At 33.9% G+C, this 24738-nt stretch overlaps 1 long non-coding RNA gene across 1 annotated transcript; it reads right to left on the bottom strand.

Annotated features, from left to right (window-relative positions):
- Positions 1-13785: 13785 nt before the first annotated feature.
- Positions 13786-23512, bottom strand: LOC141553491 (uncharacterized). The gene is made up of 3 exons (XR_012485477.1): positions 23303-23512; positions 23102-23196; positions 13786-13957 (listed from the first exon to the last, which is right to left on the bottom strand). It is a non-coding gene; the product is annotated as an uncharacterized LOC141553491 (long non-coding RNA).
- Between the last annotated feature and the right edge of the window lie 1226 nt (positions 23513-24738).

The following is a 24738-nucleotide window of genomic DNA, read 5'->3' as shown; positions in this document are numbered from 1 at the left end:
ATCCAAAATGCAGACGGACAAAATTAGAGGGATTGGAAATTCTAGGTAGTGGTTCATAATCATCTCCTAGAGTTCTTTTGCTGGGTGTAGCTGGCTTTTCATTACTGCTCTATTGGAACTGATTTGGTTTATGTCATTGTTGAAGATGGCCACATCCATCAGAATTGATCATCATATAGTATTGTTGTTGAAGTATACAAAGATCTCCTGGTCCTGCTCATTTCACTCAGCATCAGTTCATGTAAGTCTCTCCAGGCCTTTCTGAAATCATCCTGTTGGTCATTTCTTACAGAACAATAATATTCCATAACATCCATATACCACAATTTATTCAACCAACCTCCAATTGATGGGCATACACATAGTTTCCAGTTTCTGGCCATTACAAAGAGGGCTGCCACAAATATTCTTGCACATACAGAAGAATTGGAATTAGAAATAGCTACAGCAGTGATCATTTATTATTGAAGACTTGTGCATCTCCTGACTTTCTCATCACCAACCCTGTTAAATTGAATAAAACTTCATGAATGTGCCCTAGCAACAAACATTGGAATTTAATAGACTGTGATTTTAAGAAGAGTCAGATAGGATGTGAAAGTGACCAAGCCAATGTGTGGTGTAGAGTACTGAACTGATCATAGACTTATCCTCTCCAAGCTGAATATTCACATTCAACAAAAGTGGTGGCCTCAAGGCAAAAAGTCTTGGAGAGTAAATGGCATAACTATTGTCTTTTTAACCAGGTTACTTTTACCTTATAAATCCAATTCTTACCATGCAACAAGAAATTCGGTTTTACCCACATATATTGTATTTAGGATAGACTGTAACACATTTAACATGTATGGAATTGCCTCATCTAGGGGAGGGGATAGAGGGAGGGAGGGGAAAATTCGGAAAAGAAGTGAGTATATATGCAGAAGATATGCATATGTACTGTCAAAAATTATCATAATAATAAAATTAAAAAAAGAGAGAGTAAATGGCATAAATGGAGCAGAAAAAGAGAGGACTGTTTTCAGAGATTTGGTGTACAGCAATGCATTTTCTTATTTGGGTCAGAATATTCACAAACATCAAGACAGGTTTGATGAAAATGATGAAGAAATTCTCAAGCTGCTAAATGAAAAATGAGAACTCCACAGGCTGTACCAGCAGTATAGTTTATCCATAGGTAAGAAGGTAGCATTCAATTCCATCAAAAATAAAGTACAGGACTTCTGGGGTAGAGCCAAAATGGCAGGAAAAAGTCAGGAAGCTGCTGAAACTCTCCCAGTTTCCCTCAAAAATCACATGAAACCAAGCCTCTGAATAGAGTTTGATGGAATGAAACTACTCTCCAGATCCAAATAGATTGGAAAAACAGAAAAGAATCTTGACTATAGAAAGCTACTATGGTGACAAGGCAGACCAAAACAAAAACTCTGCCTTGTCACCATCATAGTCTCAAACCCAAAGCCCACTTCTTGGAAGTGCTCATAAAATATTTTTTTAAATTAATTTATTTATTTATTAATTTTATAATTATAACTTTTTTGACAGTACATATGCATGGGTAATTTTTTTTACATTATCCCTTGTACTCACTTCTTTTCCAAATTTTCCCCTCTCTCCCTCTACCCCCTCCCCTAGATGACAGGCAATCCATACATGTTAAATGTGTTGCGGTATGTCCTAGATACAATATATGTGTGTAAAATTTCTTGTTGCACAGTAAGAATTGGTTTCAGAAGATAAAAGTAACCTGGGTAGAAAAACAATAGTGCAAACAGTTTACACTCAATTCCCAGTGTTCCTTCTCTGGGTGTAGCTGATTCTGTCCATCATTGATCAACTGGAACTGAATTAGATCTTCTCTATGTTGAAGATATCCACTTCCATCAGAATACATCTTCATACAGTATCATTGTTGAAATATATAATGATCTCCTGGTTCTGCTCATTTCACTCAGCATCATTTCATGTAAATCTCTCCAAGCCTTTCTGTATTCCTCCTGTTGGCCATTTCTTACAGAGCAATAATATTCCATAATATTCATATACCATAATTTACCCAACCATTCTCCAATTGATGGGCATCCATTCATTTTCCAGTTTCTAGCCACTACAAAAAGGGCTGCCACAAACATTTTAGCACATACAAGTCCCTTTCCTTTACTTAGTATTTCTTTGGGATATAAGCCCAGTAGTAGCACTGCTAGATCAAAGGGTATGCACAGTTGAAAACTTTTTGGGCATAGTTCCAAATTGCTCTCCAGAATGGTTGGATTTTTTCACAACTCTACCAACAATGTCCCAGTTTTCCCACATCTCCTCCAACATTCATCATTATTTTTTCCTGTCATCTTAGCCAATCTGACAGGTATGTAGTGGTATCTCAGAGTTGTCTTAATTTGCATTTTTCTTATCAATAGTGATTTGGAACACTCTTTCATATGAGTGAAAATAGTTTCAATTTCATCATCTAAAAATTGTCTGTTCATATCCTTTGACCATTTATCAACTGGAGAATGGCTTGATTTCTTATAAATTAGAGTCAATTCTATATATATTTTGGAAATGAGGCTTTTATCAGAACTTTTAACTATAAAAATGTTTTCCCAGTTTGTTACTTCCCTTCTAATCTTGTTTGCATTAGTTTTGTTTGTACAAAAGCTTTTTAATTTGATGTATTCAAAATTTTCTATTTTGTGATCAGTAATGATCTCTAGCTCTCCTTTGAACACAAATTCCTTCTTCCTCCACAAGTCTGAGAGGTAAACTATCCTATGTTCCTCTAATTTATTTATTATCTCGTTCCTTATGCCTAAATCTTGGACCCATTTTGATCTTAACTTAGTATGTGGTGTTAAGTGTGGGTCCATGCCTAGTTTCTGCCATACTAATTTCCAGTTTTCCCAGCAGTTTTTGTCAAATAATGAATTTTTATCCCAAAAGTTGGGATCTTTAGGTTTGTCAAACACTAGATTGCTATTTTCATTCACTATCTTGCCCTGTGAACCTAACCTATTCCACTGATCAACTACTCTATTTTTTAGCCAATACCAAATGGTTTTGGTGTCTGTTGCTTTATAATATAGTTCTAGATCAGGTACAGCTAGACCACCTTCATTTGATTTTTTTTTTCATTACTTCCCTTGAAATTCTCCACTTTTTGTTCTTCCATATGAATTTTGTTGTTACTTTTTCTACGTCATTAAAATAGTTTGTTGGGAGTCTGATTGGTATAGCACTAAATAAATAGATTAGTTTAGAGAGTTTTGTCATCTTTACTATATTAGCTCGGCCTATCCAAGAGCACTTAATGTCTTAATGTCCAATTATTTAAATCTGACTTTATTTTTGTGGCAAGTGTTTTGTAATTTAGCTCATAAAATTCCTGACTTTCCTTTGGTAGATATATTCCCAAATATCTTATACTATCGACAGTTATTTTGAATGGAATTTCTCTTTGTATCTCTTGCTGTTGGATTGTGTTGGTAATGTATAAAAATGCTGAGGATTTATGTGGATTTATTTTGTATCCTGCAACTTTGCTAAAGTTCTGAATTATTTCTAATAGCTTTTTAGCAGAGTCTTTGGGGTTCTCTAAGTATACCATCATGTCATCTGTAAAGAGTGATAGTTTGATTACCTCATTACCTGCTCTAATTCCTTTAATCTGTTTTTCTGTTCTTATTGCTGAGGCTAGTGTTTCTAGTACTATATTGAATAGTAATGGTGATAGTGGGCAACCTTGTTTCACTCCTGATCTTACAAGGAAAGGTTCCAGTTTATTGCCATTACATATGATGTTTACTGACGGTTTTAAATATATGCTTCTTATTATTTTAAGGAATAGTCCATTTATTCCTATACTCTCAAGTGTTTTTAGTAGGAATGTATGTTGGATTATCAAATGCTTTTTCTGCATCTATTGAGATGATCATATGGTTTTTGTTAATTTGGTTACTGATATAGTCAATTATGCTAATAGTTTTCCTAATATTGAACCAGGCCTGCATTCCTGGTATAAATCCCACTTGGTCATAGTGTATTATCCTGGGGATGATTTTTTGTAGTCTTTTTGCTAATATTTTATTTAAGATTTTAGCATCAATATTCATCAAGGAGATTGGTCTATAATTTTCTTTCTCAGTTTTCAGCCTACCTGGTTTAGGTATCAGTACCATGTCTGTGTTATAAAAGGAATTTGGTAGGACTCCTTCAATCCCTATTTTTTCAAATAGTTTATATAGCATTGGAGTTAGTTGTTCTTTAAATGTTTGGTAGAATTCACATGTAAATCCATCTGGTCCTGGGGATTTTTTCTTAGGGAGTTGGTTAATAGCTTGTTCTATTTCTTTTTCTGAAATGGGACTATTTAGACTATTTCTTCCTCTGTTAATCTGGGGAAGCTATATTTTTGAAGGCATTCTTCCATTTCCTTTAAGTTATCGAATTTATTGGCATAAAGTTGAGCAAAGTAGCTCCTAACTATTGTTCTAATTTCCTCTTCATTAGTGGTGAGTTCTCCCTTTTCATTTTTAAGACTAATAATTTGCTTTTCCTCTTTCCTTTTTTAAATCAGATTTACTAAGGGTTTGTCTATTTTGTTGGTTTTTTCATAAAACTAACTCTTAGTTTTATTAATTCAATAGTTTTTTTTACTTTCAATTAATCTCTCCTTTTATTTTTAGAATTTTAAGTTTTGTGTTTTTCTGGGGTTTTTAATTTGTTCCTTTTCTAGCATTTTTAGTTGTAAGCCCAATTCATTTTCTTTCTCTATTTTATGCAAGTAGACTTCTAGAGATATAAAACTTCCCCTTATTACTGCTTTGGCTGTATCCCACACATTTTGGTATGATGTCTCATTATTGTCATTCTCTTGGGTGAAGTTATTAATTATATCTATGATTTGCTGTTTTACCCAATCATTCTTTAGTATGAGATTATTTAGTTTTCAATTATTTTTGGTCTATTTTCCCTTGGCTTTTTATTGAATGTAATTTTCATTGCATTGTGGTCTGAAAAGGATGCATTTACTATTTCTGCCTTACTGTATTTGAGTTTGAGGTTTTTATGTCCTAATATATGGTCAGTTTTTGTATAGGTTCCATGAACAGCTGAAAAGAAAGTGTACTCCTTTCTGTCTCCATTTAGCTTTTTCCAAAGATCTATCATGTCAAACTTTTCTAGTATTCTATTTACCTCTTTGATTTCTTTCTTATTTATTTTGTGGTTTGATTTATCTAATTCTGAGAGTGCAAGGTTGAGATCTCCCACTATTATAATTTTGCTGTCTATTTCTTCTTGCAGCTCTCTTAATTTCTCTTTTAAGAATTTAGATGCTGCACCACTTGGTGCGCATATGTTTAATATTGATACTGTTTCATTATCTATGCTACCCTTTAGCAAGATACAGTGCCCTTCCTTATCTCTTTTAATTAGATCAATTTTTGCTTTTGCTTGATCTGAGATGAGGATGGCTACCCCTGCTTTACATTCTGCTCCAACCTTTTACCTTTATTCTGTATGTATCCCCCTGCTTTAGGTGTGTTTCCTGTAAACAACATATTGTAGGATTCTGGCTTTTAATCCAGTCTTCTAACTGCTTCCTCTTAATGGGGGAGTTTACCCCATTCACATTTATGGTTAAAATTACTAATTCTATATTGCTTGCCATCTTCTTTCTTTCCCCCTTACTCCCCTCCCCAGTATTAAACTTGTGAGCACCACTTGCTTTTCACAGCCCTCCCTTTTTAGTATCCCTCCCCCAGCTTAAAGTTTTCTCCCCTATTTTGCCCCTTTCCCTTACAATTTCTATATTCCCTTCTGCTTTGTTTATTCCTTCTCTTTTCACTTTTCCCCTCCCACTTTTCAATGAAGTGGAAGGAGTTTCACCATAAATCGAATATATCTATATTTTTCTCTTTAAGCCAATTCTAACAAGAATATGATACACACTATGGTTCATCCCCCTCCATTCTTTCTCTCAGATATAATGGGTTACCTTTGCCTCTTTGTGAGATGTAGTACCACCACTTTACCTTTTTTTCTGGTATAATTTCCTTTCTAACTCTAGTTTCTAGAACAAATTGTACATGTGTTCTTTATATATCTTTATGGCAGAAATATAGTTCTCAAGATTTCTTTTTACCTTTATTTCTTGAGTTCTCTATTTGGAGATCAAACTTTTTGTTTAGATCAGGTCTTTTCATCAAGAATAGATGGAATTCATTTATCTTGTTGAATGTCCATCTTCTTCCCTGGAAAAAGATGCTCATTTTTGTTGGGTAAGTTATTCTTGGCTGCATATCAAGTTTCTTAGCCCAGTAACATCTATTTAAAATCACCAGAAAGTATCATATGTAATGGGGATAAACTGGAACCATTCCCAATAAGATCAGGAATGAAACAAGATTGCTCACTATCATCATGACTATTCAATATTGTATTAGAAATGCTATCTTTGGCAATAAGAGTTGAGAAAGAGATTAAAGGAATTAGAGTAGGTAATAAGGAAACCAAATTATCAGTCTTTGCTGATGATATAATGGTATACTTAGAGAACCCCAGAGATTCTACTAAAAAGCTTTTAGAAACAATCCACACCTTTACCAAAGTTGCAGGACACAAAGTAAACCCACATAAGTCATCAACATTCTTACATATCACTAACAAAACCCAACAGTTAGAGTTACAAAGAGAAATTCCATTTAAAGTAATTACTGATAGTATAAGATATTTAGGAATCTATCTGCCAAGGGAAACTCAGAAAGTATATGAGCAAAATTACAAAACACTTTCCACACAAATAACTTCAGATCTAACCAATTGGAAAAATATTAAATGCTTTTGGACAGGGGAGCAAATATAATAAAGATGAAAATACTACCTAAACTAATTTATTTATTTAGCACCAAACAAATCAGACTCCCCCAAAACTATTTTAATGACCTAGAAAAAATAACAATAAAGTTCATATGGAAAAACAAAAGGTCAAGAATTTCAAGGGAATTAATGAAAAAATATCAAATGAAGGTGGCCTATCTGTACCAGATCTAAAATTATATTGTAAAGTAGCAGTTACCAAAACCATTTGGTATTGGCTAAGAAATATACTAGTTGATCAGTGGAATAGATTAGGTTCAAAGGACAAAACAGTCAATAACCTTAATAACCTAGTATTTGACAAACACAAAGACCCCAGTTTTGGGGGTTTGACAAAAATTGCTGGTAAAATTGGAAATTAGTATGCAGAAACTAGGCATTAACCCACACTTAACACCCTACACCAAGATAAAGTCAAAATGGGTTCATGACCTAAACAAAAAGAATGAGATTATAAATAAATTAGAACATAGGCTAGATTACTCTCAGACCTGTGGAAGAGGAAGGAATTTATGACCAAAGAAGAACTAGAGATCATTATTGATCACAAAATAGAAAATTTTGATTATATCAAATTAAAAATTTTTGTACAAACAAAACTAATGCAAACAAGATTAGAAGGGAAGCAATAAACTGGGAAAACATTTTTACAATCAAAGGTTCTTATAAAGGCCTCATTTCCAAAATATATAGAGAATTGACTCTAATTTATAAGAAATCAAGCCATTCTCCAACTGATAAATGGTCAAAGGATATGAAACAGACAATTCTCAGATGAAGAAAGATGCTCCAAGTCATTATTAATCAGATAAATGCAAATCAAGACAACTCTGAGATAACACTACACACCTGTCAGATTGGCTAGAATGACAGGGAAAGATAATGCAGTATGTTGGAGGGGATGTGGGAAAACACTGATACATTGGTGGTGGAATTGTGAATACATCCAGCCATTCTGGAGAATGATTTGGAACTATGCTCAAAAAGTTGTCAAACTGTGCATATCCTTTGACGTAGCAGTGTTACTACTGGACTTATATACCAAAGAGACCTTAAAAAAGGGAAAGGGACCCATATATGCAAGAATGTTTGTGGCAGCCCTCTTTGTAGTGGCCAGAAACTGGAAACTGAGTGGATGCCCATCAGTTGGAGAATGGCTAAATAAATTGTGGTATATGAAGGGGTGGAGGGAAGGAGGGAAAAGTTAGAACAAAAGGTTTTGCAAATGTCAATGCTGAAAAATTGCCCATGCATATATCTTGCAAATACAAAGCTATAATAAAAAGAAAAGAAAAGAAAAGAAAAGAAAAAGGTGTATCCTTATTCAATTTTCTCCAGAGGTCTATCATATCTCAGTTTTCTAGGATCTTATTAACCTCTTTAGTTTCTTTCTTATTAATTTTATGGTGAGATTTGTCTAATTCTGAGAGGTTGAAAATAGTTTTGCTTTCATTTCTTCCTGTAACTAACTTCAAATCTTCCGAAGAAATTTGCCTACTCTACCACTTGAGGTATGTACATTTATTATCATTACTTGATTATTTGCAATACCCTTTATTAAGATGTACTTTCCTTTCTTATCTCTCTCTTTTTTTATTATAGCTTTTTATTTACAAGATATATGTATGGGTAATTTTTCAGCATTGACGTTTGCAAAACCTTTTGTTCCAACCTTTTCCCCCTTTCTCCCCCCCTTCCCCCAGATGGAAGGTTAATCAATACATGTTAAGTATGTTAAAGTATAAGTTAAATACAATATATGTATACATGTCCATACAGTTATTTTGCTGTACAAAAAGAATTGGACTTTGAAATAGTGTACAATTAGTCTACGAAGGAAATCAAAAATGCAGATGGACAAAAATAGAGGGATTGGGAATTCTATGTTGTAATGTTTGGGCTAGCTCCCTGAAGGTCTCAGAATCAGCCAGAGTCAGGATAAGCAAAAATCCTTGCCCCATGTTGGGTGCCAAAATGTAATGTCCAAAATATAATGTTCTGTCATCTTTAGATTGTAATCGTTCTCTGTGAGGAGATCTCTAGGGGAGCTTCTGGGGAGGCAGCCTTAGTTTTAGTTACAGTACCAGTAATCTCCAAAATGCAGCCAGGAGTTAAAGTCCAGATCCTATATTGTGTCCTTCAAACTCTTGAATCTTTTCCTGTCAGAATGTCTCCAGCCAGCTTCAGTCTCTAGCTCCCTCTGAATCCAAAGCATCCAGTCAGCACAAAGGTAGACGTGGGAATGAATAAGACTGTGCCTCCAAAAGTGTGGGATTGTGGGTTTCCCAGAATTCAATCCTAGATGTGAATCTCCCAAAAGTCCATGAGCAAGGCTTTTCCTTTAGACTTGTGAATCTGCTGGACTTGTGAATCCACTGAATCCCAGCTCTGAATCTCCTCCAGCTTCCCCGAAGTTCTCCTCTTGACTCACATCAGACTGACTTCCCCACTCAATGTTGGCTCCTTATATTCTCCCAGAGAATGGGCTTGTGGGAACTCCTTACAGAACCAATGAGCAAACTCCTTTAAAGGCGTGAACTCTGATCTAGAGAATTGTTAAGTACCGACTTAGCACCTTGTAAGGATCCTAACACTATCTCCCAGAGTTCTTTTGCTGGGTATAGCTGGTTCAATTCATTACTGCTCTTTTGGAACTGATTTTTGTTCATCTCATTGTTGAAGAGGGAAATATCCATCAGAATTGGTCATAATATTATTGTTGTTGAAGTATATAATGATCTCCTGGTCCTGCTCATTTCACTCAGCATCAGTTCATCTAAGTCTCTCCAGGCCTTTCTGAAAACATCCTGCTGGTCATTTCTTACAGTACAATAATATTCCATAATATTCATATGCCACAATTTACTCAACAATTCTCCAATTGATGGGCATCCACTAAGTTTCCAGTTTCTGGCCACTATAAAGAGGGCTGCCACAAATATTCTTGCACATACGGGTCCCTTTCCCTTTTTAAAGATCTCTTTGGTATATGAGCCCAGTAGTAACACTGCTGGATCAAAGGGTATGTACAGTTTGCTAACTTTTTTTTTTTTTAGAATTTTTTTTCACAGTATATATGCATGAGTAATTTTTTAAAATAATATTATCCCTTGTATTCATTTTTCCAAATTATCCCCCCCTCCCTCCATTCCCTCCCCCCAATGACAGGCAATCCCATACGTTTTACATGTGTTACAATAAAACCTAGATACAATATATGTGTGTAAATACCATTTTCTTGCTACCTTTTTTTTTTAGCATAGTTCCAAATCGCTCTCCATGGCATCTACAAAAAAGTGACCATACATTACGGTATAAAAGCCTTACAATTAAATGCAGAAAGGTAGATATAGTAAGTGTCTTCTTTTCACACCACAATGCAATAAAAATTATATTCAGTAAAGGACCAGGGAAAGATAGATTAAAAACCAATTGGAATTTAAATAATTTCTAATTCTAAATAATGAATGGATTAAACAACAAACCACAGAAACAATCCATAATTTCATTCAAGAAAATGACAATGATGAGACAACATACCAAAACCTTTGGGATGCAGCCAAGACAATTCTGAAGGGAAACGTTATATTTCTAAATAGTTACATAAACAAAATGAGAATGTGGAGATCAATGAATTAAGCATGCAACTAAAAGTTAAAAAACCCCCAACAAATTAAAACTCCCAATTAAATACTAAATTAAAAATTCTGAAACTCAAAGGAGAGATTAATAAAATATAAATTAAGAAAATTATTGAACTAATAAATAAAAGCAAGAGTTGGTTTTATGAAACAACAAAATAGATAAAACCTTTGGTTAATTTGATCAGAAAAAGGAAAGAAAAAGCCAAATCACCAGCATCAAAAATGACAAACAAATTAAAGCAATGATTAGGAGCTATTTTGTCCAAATGCAAGTCTGACAATCTAACTGAAATGGATGAAGATTTACAAAAATATAAATTGCCCAGGTTAACAGAAGAGGAAATAAATTACTTAAATAGTCCTATTTTAGAAAAAAAAATTGAACAAATCATTAATGAGCTCTATAAGATAAAATCTCCAGTGCCAGATAGATTCATAAGAGAATTCTACCAAATATTTAAACAACAATTAATTCCAATATTATGTAAACTATTTGGAAAAATAGGTAAAGGAGTCTTGTCAAATTCATTTTATGGCAAAAATATGGCACTAAACCAATAAAAACCAAAACAGAGGAAGGTTTTTATATTCCAATATTCTTAATGAAAATTGGGACAAAAATTTTAAATAAAAAATACAATTGAAACTTAGATGCAGGATTCTTGCCTCAGTAAAGAAGCAAATGAAATTCAGTTTTATACTGATAATAATAATACAAAGTGTTTTTATGATGCACTGAAGACTATTTATGGACCAAAGACCTATGGTGCTTCTCAACTACTCAGTGCTGATAGTGCCACACTGATTAGTAGTAATCAGGAGAGATGGGCTGAACACTTTCACAGGGTTCTAAACAGATAGTCATCAATCAATACTGAAGCTATTGACCATTTATCTCAACTTGAAATCAAACATTTCCTAGCTGAAGCTCCAACTGAAGAAGATGTTTTGAATGCTATTAGGCCATTTTCATGTGATAAAGCACTGGGTGCTGATTCTATTCCAGCTGAGATGTACAAGGTGGAGAGTCCATTGCTCATACAAAAGATGAATAAACTTTTCCATTTTTTTGTGGAGGCCCCAATTTAAATCCATGTTTCTTCAATTAATCTAAAACTGCTTTTCTCTTTTCTTCATTTCTCCCAAAACTCATTTGAACAGGCATAATAATGGTTCCATAATGGACCACCCCTTCCACTTTGGTCAATTTTTGTCCACGATGTAGGCCAAAGGAGCTGCAAGTTCTTTCTTTATATGATACACTTGATTTCCATTGATATTATTTACTTTTACTACATTTTTGTCATATGGATTATTGGGCTGTCTCTGAAGGGCCACCATTTTATTATTATTAACCACACCTGTGTAACATTGGCAAGAAGAATTTATACCCCAGAAGTTCAAGTTTGTCTCCATTGTCCATTTTTGTAAAGGAAAAGGAAATAGATTATCCTGTGACAATCACAGGTGGAGTCTCTCTCTTAATCATTGCTGGCAAAATTCTTTCATAAATCTTCCTTAATAGGCTGACCTTACACCTAGAAAAAGGTCATCTATATCTGAGAGCAATATGGCTTTAGAAAGAACTGAGGAATTAGTCAATACGGTGTTTATTGCCAATAACTCCAGGAAAAATTCCAGGAGCAAAACAGAGATCTGTATACAACATATGTAGATCTGACCAAGGCCTTTGATTGTGTCAGTTAGAAGGGCTTATGGAAAAATATGTCAAAATGCAATTGCCCAGAAGTTCATCAATATAGTATGTCAATTTCATGATGGCATGCTTGCTAGGATTCTGGACAATGGGCAATGCTCTCGAGTTTTCCCAATTATCAATGAAGTGAAACAAGGCTGTGTGCTTGCTCCCATGCTTTTTAAGTATGATGTTTTCAGCTGTATTGTTTAAATACTTTCCCTGAGGACAAATATGGAATCAAAATTATCTAAAACACTGAAGATAAATTCTTCAACTTAAAAAGCTTATGAACCAAAATCAAACTAGAGGAAGAATTGGTTTAATTTTACAACAAATAATGGTTTCCTAGTGATATAATGATTGGTTTATACTCAGTGTAGAGCATATAAGCTAGGAGCCTCAGCTAGATTCATTCAAATGAGAGAGGCAGAGAAGATAAGAGAACTGGAGGTATGAGCTCAAGCTCTCAATACCAAGGGGAGAAAAAGAGAGAGAGAGAGAGAGAGAGAGAGAGAGAGAGAGAGAGAGAGAGAGAGAGAGAGAGAGAGAGAGAGAGAGAGAGAGGAGAGAGACAGAGACAGAGAAACAGAGACAGAGAGAGACAGAGACAGAGAGACACAGCAAGAGACAAAGAGAGAGAAATTATGTGCAAGAAAGAAGCACCAAAAGGACCATGGTTAAGTGTTTATTCATTTGGGGCTCTACAATCCTTTTAAACAAAGAGGCAAGATGATAACATGAAAAAACAAATCACAGCCAATGTTGGTAAGAACTACACCTATATGTTCATTATTTTAGTCATATCTGATTCTTCATGATACTATTTGGGGTTTTCTTGGCAAAGATACTGGAGTGGCTTGCCATTTCCTTCTCCAACTCATTTTACAGAGAAGTAAACTGAGGTAAACACCTCCTAGATAGAAAGCAATTATCTGGGAGAAGGCATTTGTTTTAGTTTCTTATTCTATGTTATAAGTGAGATAGAAAGATTGATAAATTGAAATCTTAGACACCAGATCCATCCCAAAATACTAAATCTATCCAAAAAACACCAAAAAACATTCAGAGCTTGCAGAGTTTTTTGAAAAGTGAAAAACAAGATAAAGATAGCTATTATCTAAGGTATTGCTGATAATTGACGAGAAAAACTGTTAGTAATGGAAATGAGATCTGAATTCCAAATCTGGATCTGATTCTTCATGACCTTTCACTACATCTGTAAACACAGTGTTTGACAAAATGGTCCTTAAGGACACTTTCAAATCTGAAAATATAAAATTATAACTGGTCTAACAAGAGAATTAAGTCAGCTTGACTGCTTAAATCTATCTGTTCAATAACAGCAAGGAGAGGCTTCCTGGCAAACAGTTCATTGATGTATAACATTTTGCATGATATCTTAGAGCTTTTTCTCATCCTAACTCACCCTCATTAGTTAGCTGAGAAACATGTCTTTTATTTAAAACATATTTTATTGTCTTCATTATGATCTTATCACCAAATAAAATTAGTATTTTCATATACAGAGTAAAACAGAAGAGGATTACTCATGAGTGATCCATTAATATTTAATATATAAATATATTTCTTTTAAAATGTGATACATTTGACATGCAACTTTCAAACTGGTCCCATTTGTCTTTGATTTTGTCCTTTCTTCTGTTCTCATGTATGCATTTTTAAAGCGTATAGTTACCTCTTTCATTTTGCAGGGTTAGGAGTTTGGGGTCCCTCTGATCTGGAAAATTCAGACAAAATTATTGATCCTCCCTTTGTATTAGAAAAGAAGTCTGTTTTTTTTTCTTTTTGTTTTAGAGGGTGTTTATAGTACATTATTGCAAAATTTTGGTTAAGTAATTGGTCATTGGCTACGTCATCTGAGTGTCATCTGCAGCTTTTGCAAAACCCCTTCCCTCCAAATTCTCATTTACTTGTCCCAACCTATGATATATCAAAAAAAATGATGAGGAAAGTCTTCATGTGTAAGGGATAATTGTAATTTTAAAAAATAAACAGCAACCTATTTTTTCCTCTTCCTCACTATGCATTAAGAAAAGAAAGACAAAATCCTTGCAATAAATTTGCATCATCAAGCAAAGTAATTTCTGAATTGATCTTTTTCAGAAACTTATATCTGAATCTGCATCCTAAATTTGTTATAGGTGAGGAAAATGCTTCATGATGAAATTGGTTATTGCATTGATCAGAGTGCTCTGTGTGTGTGTGTGTGTGTGTGTGTGTGTGTGTGTGTGTTCTTTTTTTATCTCATGGAGGTATAGACCTACTTGTGATATTGCTGGGTCAAATATCTGGACCAGTTTGCTGCTCTATCAACAGTGCATTAATGTACCTGCTTTCCTACAGCCCCTCCAGCATTTGTTATTTTATATTTTGGAGGGTCAACTCTGCCAAACTAATAAGATTGATGTAGAAACTCAAATTTATTTTAATTTGCATTTTTCTAATTATTAATGATTTAGATATGGCTACTGAGAGCTTACATTTTTTTCCTTTACAAACTACCTGTTTGTAATTAATTAAATTGGCATTTTTTCTCTCCCCCTTTGCTATTAATTGTAACATAAAATCTGACTTTATAAATTGTTCTTTTCATGGTGTTCAACAAAGACAGCCATTAGATCATTATCCTTTGACAGTGGTGATAAGTGTATCAAGAGAAATAACTCTCATGCTTATAAGTTTGAATTAATTCCCTATATCTTAGAAAGTACACCTTTTTCAAAGTTATAAAGTTTTCCTCTAATTTACCTATTTCTCTTCTAGTTTTAGTTGCATTTGCTTTGTGCAAAAATGTTAATATTAGGCAACAAAAATCGAACAATTTATTTTATGTAATCCTCTTCTATCCTTTTCTTTTCTATACCTAGATCTCCTTGCTCCTATAATTTGTTTATTATATCACCTTACTTAATTAAAATTCATCTCAGTATATATTTTTAGCTTGCATCTGGTTTCAGTGAGAATGCTTTCTAGTTTTCCCAAGAGTTTTTGTCAAATAATGAGTCTTATTGAGGTCTTCAGGTTAATCAGACATTACACAGTTATGCTCATTTGCTTCAATAGATTGTATACCTATTCCACAGATCAGCCTATTTTTTAAGCAGTACCAAATCATTCTGATGTTACTCCCATATCCTTTTTTTCCCACTTTTAAAAATACTTTTCTTGCAATTCTACAGATTTGTTATTATTTTTTCTATTTCTTTGTGTAGCTATTTTATGTGATTCTTTGTGCAAGTGTTTTTGAGTCAAAGGAACACAAAATAAAGAAATGATCAGCATATAAACTGGTCAGCTCTTTTCTTGGAGGAGCTAAAATGAATCTCAAGAAACAAGCAATCAACATGAAATAATAAAGAAAGATAGGAAGGCATTCCAGGAAGAAATACAGCTTGTTCACTGGGAAAGAACAAAATATGTGTGAATAATGTTGGAACATCAATTTGACTAAAGTTGAGAGTGCCTATTTTCATCCTTTTCTAAATGGCCTAACCATAATAAACTTTTATGTCTTATGAGGATTGCTTTTAAAGCCTGTTTTTATTTCCTGATTCAAGGTATACCCATTTACAATTACTAGAACTTCTCTATTTCAGTGACTATTCATTCTGTGACATTTTAAAAAGTCTGAGAAACATAACTTCTGGATAATTTAATGATTTTATTGATTTATTTATTGTGCTAGACCAAAGTCTCACATTTATATGCTCCTGGAAGAGTAGATGTTCTTCAGAGTGGAAATCAACTCTGATTGGTCAACAATCAATGAGAAAATGAATGTTACAATGATAGGATGGGCTATATTGCAGTGAAGGTCTTTGGTTGCCATGACTTGGGTTACCCAAATCTGTTAAAATGACTTATCAATTTCCATATCACTTGTCTGACAAAAGGGAGAATAAACACTTTCCAGACCTATTTGAGCAAAGATAATGAGCAGGAATGCAACTATTAGCCCAAACTTAAATTTATTTACTTTTTTACTGTCTGGTTAGATCTTGGCCTGGATAAATCTCTGTCTAAGATTTCTCTCACTAATTGATTTTCACATGAGGAAGTAGAAAAGGATTTCTTTGGTCTCAATACAATAATTAGCTATTAAATACAAGAAAGAAATAATTTTTTAAAATTCAATACAAAATAGGTGGTACTTGATATGATACTTGTTCCATCTCCCTTGTGCTACATTTTGATTGGCTAATAAACATTTTGCCCCAACTAGCTTTCATCAAAAGGATGCCCTCATTTGAAATGCTTTATTGAAGTATTCTGTAATGATTGCCTCTGATTAAAACACTAAAATCCTTGCTTGTAATGTTTAATTGTAATGTTTAAGATCAGTTTGGTCAAAACTGTGCCTTTTGCTAACTCATTCCACTTTTGTTGTTGTTTAATCATGTCTAACTTCGTGACCTCATTTGGCATTTTCTTGGCCAGGGTAGGTTTGCCATTTTACAGTCCATTTTACAGGGGAAGAATTAAGGCAAAGAGTGTTAAGTGACTTCACTTAGGTCAAACAGCTAATAAGGTTCTGAGGCCAGATTTGAACTCATGAAGATGAGTCTTCCTAATTCCTAACCCAGTGTTCTATTCATTGTGCCACCTAGCAGAATTAAACTAATGTCCTTCATTCTCAAAGAGGACCTAAATGACATTACTATGATTATTACTAGAATTGAATTACAGTATGTCCAACTATGCCTGATCAGACCAATACAAAATCAGAATGTTGTGCCATAAGTCAGAGACAAATAGTCCCTATGAACATTTGGGTTGGACTCCAACTTTGCACATCTTGCATTTCTTCTGAACTAATTCAATTCTGTTTTGTTCATAGAGCAGAGCACTTTCTCTAATGAGGGTATGCCATGCTGGGTAGTTTTATGTCCTGTGTCAGTGACTCCTATGTAATATAATCAAATTTAAAGTTTTCAAGAGGGACCTTGAGAATGTCCTTATATCACTTTTTCTGACCACCTTGTGAGCACTTGCTCTATGTGAGTTCTCCCTAAAATAATCTTTTTGGCAAATGTACATTTGGCATTCAAACAATGTGGCCAGCCAACAGAGTTGTGTTCTCCAGCGGAGCTGGAATGCTTGAGAATTTAGGTCGAGAAAGGACCTCAGGGTATGGTATCTTATTCTGCCAGATGACCTTCAGAATTTTTCTAAGATGATTCAAATGGAATCAACTTTACAGTTATAAAACAATGATCTTCACTTTGATAGTCAGTCTAATTTCTCTCCTCTCCCACACTTTCATTCAAAACTTCCCAAAACTGAGTTAGATCTGGCAATATATGTGTCAATGCCAATATAAATGTGGACATCCTTGGAAAGTATATTGCCAAGGTAAGTGAATTTATCCACAGCATTTACCATTTACTGTAGCTCATGGTTTACCTATGGATGGATGTAAGTGCTGACTAATGGAGTACCTGTGTTTTCTTGTGGTTAATTGTCAGGCCAAAACTGTGTTAATTTTGTATTAAACTATGTTAAAGCTGAACTCCAAACATCTCAAAGAGTCACATTACCCTGGACAGTGAATCCTTTAAATTATACTAATCTTGTTATGATGTCTGAGTAACAACATTCTACAACACTAAGCTATACAACATTCTCAAGATAATTCCAGAGATTTTGTTGTTAGGTAACAACTGTATTGCCAAAAGTTACCTTTATTTAAGAGAAGAGGTTATAGACAACATGAAAAGATAAAATAGACATCAGAAGTAGTAAATAAAATTAGATTAGAGAGAACATTAGTTAGCAAGGGAAAGGTTTGGAAGAAGCCATTAAAGGAATTGGCCATAAGGTGCCCCTGACTGACAGGCTAAATCCATAGAGATGTTTAGCAGACTAATCAGAGTAAGGAGAAAGATGCCATAAAAGGATAGACAGTGGGGAGAAAGAGAGTACCTCGTAGTAGACTTAGTCCTGAAAAGGACTTAGCAAAGATCTTTATCATAATACATCTTTTATAGGGGAAATATAACCTTGAGGTTTTTCAAGGGAGGAGGAGAAATACCAGGGAATAATTGGGGTGATAAAAGAAGTGTATTGATATTGAGACTGTCTTAAAGATATTTTGGGAAAATTTGATTCTCATCAGGGCTTAACAAAATAGTCTGGGAAGTTCCCATTATAAATATCTTATTTTTTTTAAATAATAGCTTTTTAGTTTTTCAAATACGTGCAGAGATAGTTTTCAACATTCACCACTGCAAAACATTGTTCCAAATTTTTCTCTGTCATCCCCTCCTTTTCTTCTAGGCAGCAAGCAATTCAATATAGGTTAAATATATCATAGATATCTTAAAAGTATCTTAAAAGATGCTAAGTAAGACAGTGTGGGGACATCATGGGTGCCTTAACTATGGTAATAAGACAGTCTGGGAAATTAAGTTCCCAAATTTTAGCATTTCCTGAAAAAGGGGAGAGATTAATCTGACTTCAGGATTCACATTAGTAGTTAGGGGAGCTTTCCTAAAGGTTTCTGTGTAACTTAAGTATTCTGCCAAGTATCCTTCATTAACAGCTTTGATTTTACAATTGGTGACTGAGTGGATCAAATGTTTTAGTGTTTTTATTTAGTGTTTTCATTTGATCATAGATTGATTCCATCCAGACCAGAAGAACCATTTGAGTGTTCTAAAAACCTTTATTTCTTCCCTCTCTGATAGCAAAAATCTTCATTAGAATTTGTCATTTTTTGGATAAGATCCTTTACCCATCTATAGCAAACTTTAGGCTTGATTCCATTTTATTTTATTCTTTTATCTACAAAATAGCTGAGATTTGTCTACCTTTTTCAAATCTAATCAAGATCAATAAGCTGTTTCAGCTAGTTGTATTTAAAAATGGTTTAGTTCTACATCATTGATAGGTATCCTGACATAACATAGATGTATGCCTAGCACTGACTTAGGGACTAGTCTGAAGGGATTAGTCAATTTTGGAATTGGGGAGGTGAAAGAAACCTTAGAAATAATCCCATTCTATTTACTAAAGAACCTAAGAAACAATGAGGTTAAGATCACACAACTCATGTTAGTGGCAACAGGTTTGCTTTTTTCTTTTTTTTTTCTTTTCTTTTTCACTAAATTACATTACTTGGGTTTCTAAAAGTAATAAAGGTGAAATAGAAGAAATAGAAGAGGCTTTTCTGGTGATCTGAGGACAAGAAAGAATCTATTCCTTATTCCATTACAGCAAATGCACGAAAACCTCAACTTCCTTTCCAAAAACAGGAGGTAACTTAATCAAGCTCATCAGTTTTATTAGTCAACTACTTGATATCAGAAGGGTAGAAGAGAAAGGAGTGGTTTTTTTTCTTTTTATTTGTATTTATCTTAGTACTTTGCACAATGTTTGGCACACAGTAAGCCTTTTATAAGTGCTTATTGATTTAGTGGTTTATTCTTTTTTCCACATGAATAAAAGACAAGTTTATAAGTCTCAAGACTGCATATTCTATTGAGTCCTGGTCAGGGAGTAAGGATTTGAGGAAAATCCTACAACAGAACCAAATAGTAGCTTCTATTGATGTCAGTTTAAAATGACTGACTTTTCAGGCTATTAGAGTCATTCTTTTAGGACAGCAATCTGATTGTGCGCAACAATTTTGTTTCAATATGAGTAGGTGAGGTTCATTGTTTTTTTCTCCTTATATTTTTACCCTTTTCCACTTTTGAATAGAAAGACCTCCCTTTCAAGGAAGTCACCATAGTCAAGAAACTGTATAACTGGGCTAAAGCAAGCCAGACTTCCAACATTTATGAGCATTTTGGCATTGTTTCATTACTGTTCTTTCTTTATTTTTCTCCCTTCTTTTCTGCTGAAGGTACAATTATATGATATATGCAGTTCACACACACTTTCTGTCTTCCTCTCTTCTTAGGCATAGGAATTATATTTGGGCTATTTTCAATCAGGCAGTATTCTACTAGACCTTGTTCTATAGATGCCAATTAGAAGATTAGCGTCTTTTTTTCTCTCTCCCTCTTTGCTATTAAATAGTAACACAAAAGCTGAGCTGACAAATTGCTCTCTCCATGGTGTTCAACAAAGACAGACAATAGATCATCATCATTTACTACACTCAGATCCTATTAATCACAGATTAATGAGAACATGTCTAGTGGGGAAGAAATTACCAGAATGTGAGCCTAGTGGCTTGTTACTCATGTAACATCTGCTCTGGCTTTACTTCTAGTGTTATGTCATCTTTTATCATGTTGAAATAATGTTTGCCCCTGAAACATAATTAAGATAATGGAGCAGATACAGAATCTTTCCTTTAATAATTGCAGAGTTTGGGTTATATTTCTTGGCCCAATGGCTTAAAAAATTAATTTCTCCCTTTACTTGATGATTTCTCTTTTTTCCTTTAGCTCAAACCCTATTTTATTTCCCTATGAACTATGTGATTATTCCTCATTCCCAAAACTAGGACAAAGTTTTAGCGTTTTTTGCAACTTTCTGATTATTATTATACTTCAAAAGTAGCATTTAAGTAAGCTATTTAAGCTAGTATCTGGTACATTAAGTATATTTACATTTCATTTTTATGCTTGCTTCCATATCTCTTAATCTCAATCTTAATCCATTTTTAAAAAAACATTCACATATTTATTTATATGTCATAGTACTTGACAGAATCCCTTTTATATAAGAAAAATTTGCTGAAATGAGTGAATGGACAAAGGAATGGATATACCAACTTTTTTTAGTTTTTCTTAAGCTAACTTCCTATTTATCTTTAAGACTGAAAATATGACATTTTTATTTGAGTTAATATAAATGCTCTGTGACTCTCTTACTGCCCTTTTGCCCTAACAAGAAGGAAACATCGGGTTTGGTTTTGCTTTCTTTGTATTCCCAGGACTTTTACTCTGTACCAGGCACACAGTGGACATTTGATTGACCAACTACAAATACAAGCCAAAAAAGCAATTGTATCTATAATCATATAATATAAAGAAGAATCAATCTATATCTGTTATCATGGACTTTAAAAAATTGCTTTTGTAATATTACAAATATGTACTTGTCTCAGTAGTGATGTACCAGGTCTAGATTTTAGCTATCATTAAGCTGTGATTTAGCACTACCTATATGAGAACAATGAAAAGACGGTAAGCATGAGGTAAGGAGGGGGGAGAATGGGAATTGCTGAGAGTTTCTTAATTAAATTTAATTATTGCTAATTAGAACTACTGGATTTTTTACATCTCCAATAAGGAAGACAAGAACTGATCCTGCCTCTTTTTAAATTCTGCTAATTAGTTTCCCAAGGAGAGATTTGAAAGGGCAGACTCTGCTTTGGCAATGCACAAGTTGTTAGCTAAGCAGGTAGCCCTATCCAAGAATTTGGACTTTTAAATAACTAGTTAGCTATTTTTGCTAAGGGATTACTTCACATATCCTGGGAAATAAATTTTCATTCTACTTCTGCTTTTAATTTGATCAGTGATCTTAGGCAATTTATATTAGCTCATTTCTTTTATCTGTAAAATGAAAATGGTAAGTTAGATAATTTTTAGAGTCCTTTCCATTTCTCAAATTTCTATGGTTAGAGTCAGTGGTGCTATTACCATTTTCTGTTCTCTCTTGTCACTAAAAGAATTTACTTAGAAATTATAAAGATGGCAAAACTCTCTAATAACATTAGTGCATAAAGCATTCATGAAAGTTCTATGTCACTATGAATTTTGCAATATTAAAAAAGATTTCTGTCAAATTAAAACGAATCACTCTATGTATATTTGAAAACTTCCAAGTATTACTATAAAATTAAAGCAAAACAAAACAAAAAGGCTCTTGGCTGAAGGAATTTTCAAATTATTTAAATACCTTTCAAAATACACTGCTAATGATAAACTATTTGAATTTTCAAAGCAAAAACTCCTAATTGCAAACTCCTAGGAGGTTCCTGAGATCTATTTACATTAAGAATCCTGTGAAAATATTGAACATAGCATTAAAAATACACGTTTGATAATTATTCTCCCAGGATAACAAATTGTATTGGTACAGATCTATATTATTTGTAATAAAATACATCAAGTGAAATTACATTTCTGATGTGGCAGAAATCTCCAGAAGTTTAGTATCTGCTGATTTTTCTTATGCAGCAAGATAATTGTGTAAATATTTATACATGTATTGGATTTCATACATATTTAATATGTTTAACATATATTGGATTACTTGCCATTTAGAGGAGAGGATGGGAGGAAGGAGGGAGAAATTTGGAACACAAGGTTTTGCAAGGGTCAATGTTGACCCTTTATCCATGTATGTGTTTTGAAAATAAAAAAAAAAAGCTTTAATTAAAAAAAAAAGTTTAGTATTTTGTTGGCACAAGCAAGGGGATTTATCTAAAACTAGGTTTATTTAGCTTAGGGAAATGTAAGCATTGATCATGATGAAAATTCTGACTCAGATTCTGTTTCAGTTGAGTGCTGAGACTGCCTCTTGCCTCTCCTACTCAGTGATTGATGACTAGTACAGTCCTTCGATGTGCGAGAATTGTCAGTTTTTACATGGCCAGGTTCTGTTAGGCAAAGCCTTCATTTATCCATGAAATAAACAATCAAACCAAATCAAACCAAAACAGAATAACTCTTTATACTTTAGTTGCCTTATGATAGACAGAGCTACCATCACTGATGGTAACTTGTGATTCTATCTTTTCAATAGACTAGTGACATCTCTGTGAAATTTTAGCCCCATTACAGCCTAGGAACTTTCTGTTTGAAATTCTGACTTATTGTTTCAAACTTGCTTCTTCCTTAGTAACATAGCATACCTTACCTGGAATCAACATAATTTGGACATACACATACACACATACCTTGACAGCTGTTCCTTTGTAGTTTCTAATGTGTTAATTCATACTGAATTCTGATAATTTTTTGTCATCTTGTACACTTTATAAAATGTCAATGCCTATCAAATTGAGAGATAAAATATATAAGATTTTGTTTTCATTTGTTTTAATTAAAATTATGGAAACTAAAAATTTGATACTCCTGATATACTCACTGTTACTCACTTTTTACTCTATCTGATCTGAATTCTTCTGAAAAGTCCATTTGGTCTCCTATGTTATGCTTCATTTTCTCTTGTGTTTTCCAGTCAGTCACAAATTCTTTTAGGATGTTTACTAAATGATATCTTGTGTAACTACCCAGGGCAAAAGATGGCCTTTGTAGTTAAGAAAATAATGGAACATCAGTCTTCAAATGAGGGACAGGTGCAGAGTTTTGACTGATTGCAACAGTGAATTTTTAGGGAACATAAAGAGAATAAAGAAGGGCAGATAATGAGAACACTGTAACCGTGGAAACCTGTGACCAAGACACCTGCAGTTCCATTTTCTTTTTCAGAGTACTGAGAGGTGACCTTTGCATGAACAAGCAGAGAGGTATATTTTTATATGGATTTTTGTCCAGTGCTCATTCTAGTAACAGGAGTGCTGAAGGAAAACCATGATAGGAGGAAAAGGCAACTGTTACCCTCTCCCTTCCTTACGTCTACTTAATTATCTGTGTCTTAAATATTTTTTTTTAAAAAAAGACTACAATTCCCAGATGTTTACTTAGAATTTTATTTTCATTTTGTAGACACTTGCCACACAAGAACTCTTTGTCTCCTTTGTAGTGATACCAGTATGTGGGAGAACATTGCTGGAAACTGAAACACCAGTCCATTGTTAAAGTGCCCTGTCCTCTAACCAGGTATAAACATCAACCAAGTTTACAAGCCAATCATCAACTCCTTTAAATTGCTTATTAAATGTATTGGACTACCTGCCATCTAGGGGAAGGGGTTGGAGGAAGGAGGGGAAAATTTGGAACAGAAGATTTTGCAAGGGTCAATGTTGAAAAATTACCCATGCATATGTTTTGTAAATAAAAAGCCTTTTTAAAAAAATAAATAAAATAAATTGCTTATTAAATGAAACCTAGATTTCCTCTGATGTCACTATACATTTATAACCCTTCTGAAGCCATCTCCCATTCACAGGGACAAAAGAAATCTGAGCTGATGCTCTCCACTGATTCTTCCAAATCACTCCCCTACCACCAGTCTCATTGACTTTTCCTCTTTTGAGGTTCATGGAATCCATTTATATCATTTTCTTCAGACAGTGGATACAGTTTTCCTCTTCATTTTTCATTGGATACTAAGAAAAAATAGAAGTAAAGGGAGAAAAGCACTTGGCTTATCTAAGTGTAGGAGGGGTCTAGTACACATTCAGGATATTTAAAACAATGTCTTTGCATGTGGATAGTAAACCTTTTTCAGGGAGAGTCATCCATCTGAAGCTGTGTCTGCCTTTGCCTCTTCGCCTCTGCGTCTGTCCTTGTCTATAAGAGTTTTTCAAACTCTTGCTGCACTGGAAGCTTTGCCCTTTGGATCCAAGTCCAAATGAGTCCTCTTTTCTATCAGTTATTCCCTTCTTGCCAAAAGAACTGATACATTTTT

This window comes from Sminthopsis crassicaudata, chromosome 2, assembly GCF_048593235.1.
Source record: "Sminthopsis crassicaudata isolate SCR6 chromosome 2, ASM4859323v1, whole genome shotgun sequence".
NCBI classification, from domain to species: Eukaryota; Metazoa; Chordata; class Mammalia; order Dasyuromorphia; family Dasyuridae; genus Sminthopsis; species Sminthopsis crassicaudata.
This window is presented reverse-complemented; position numbering and strand designations above follow the sequence as displayed.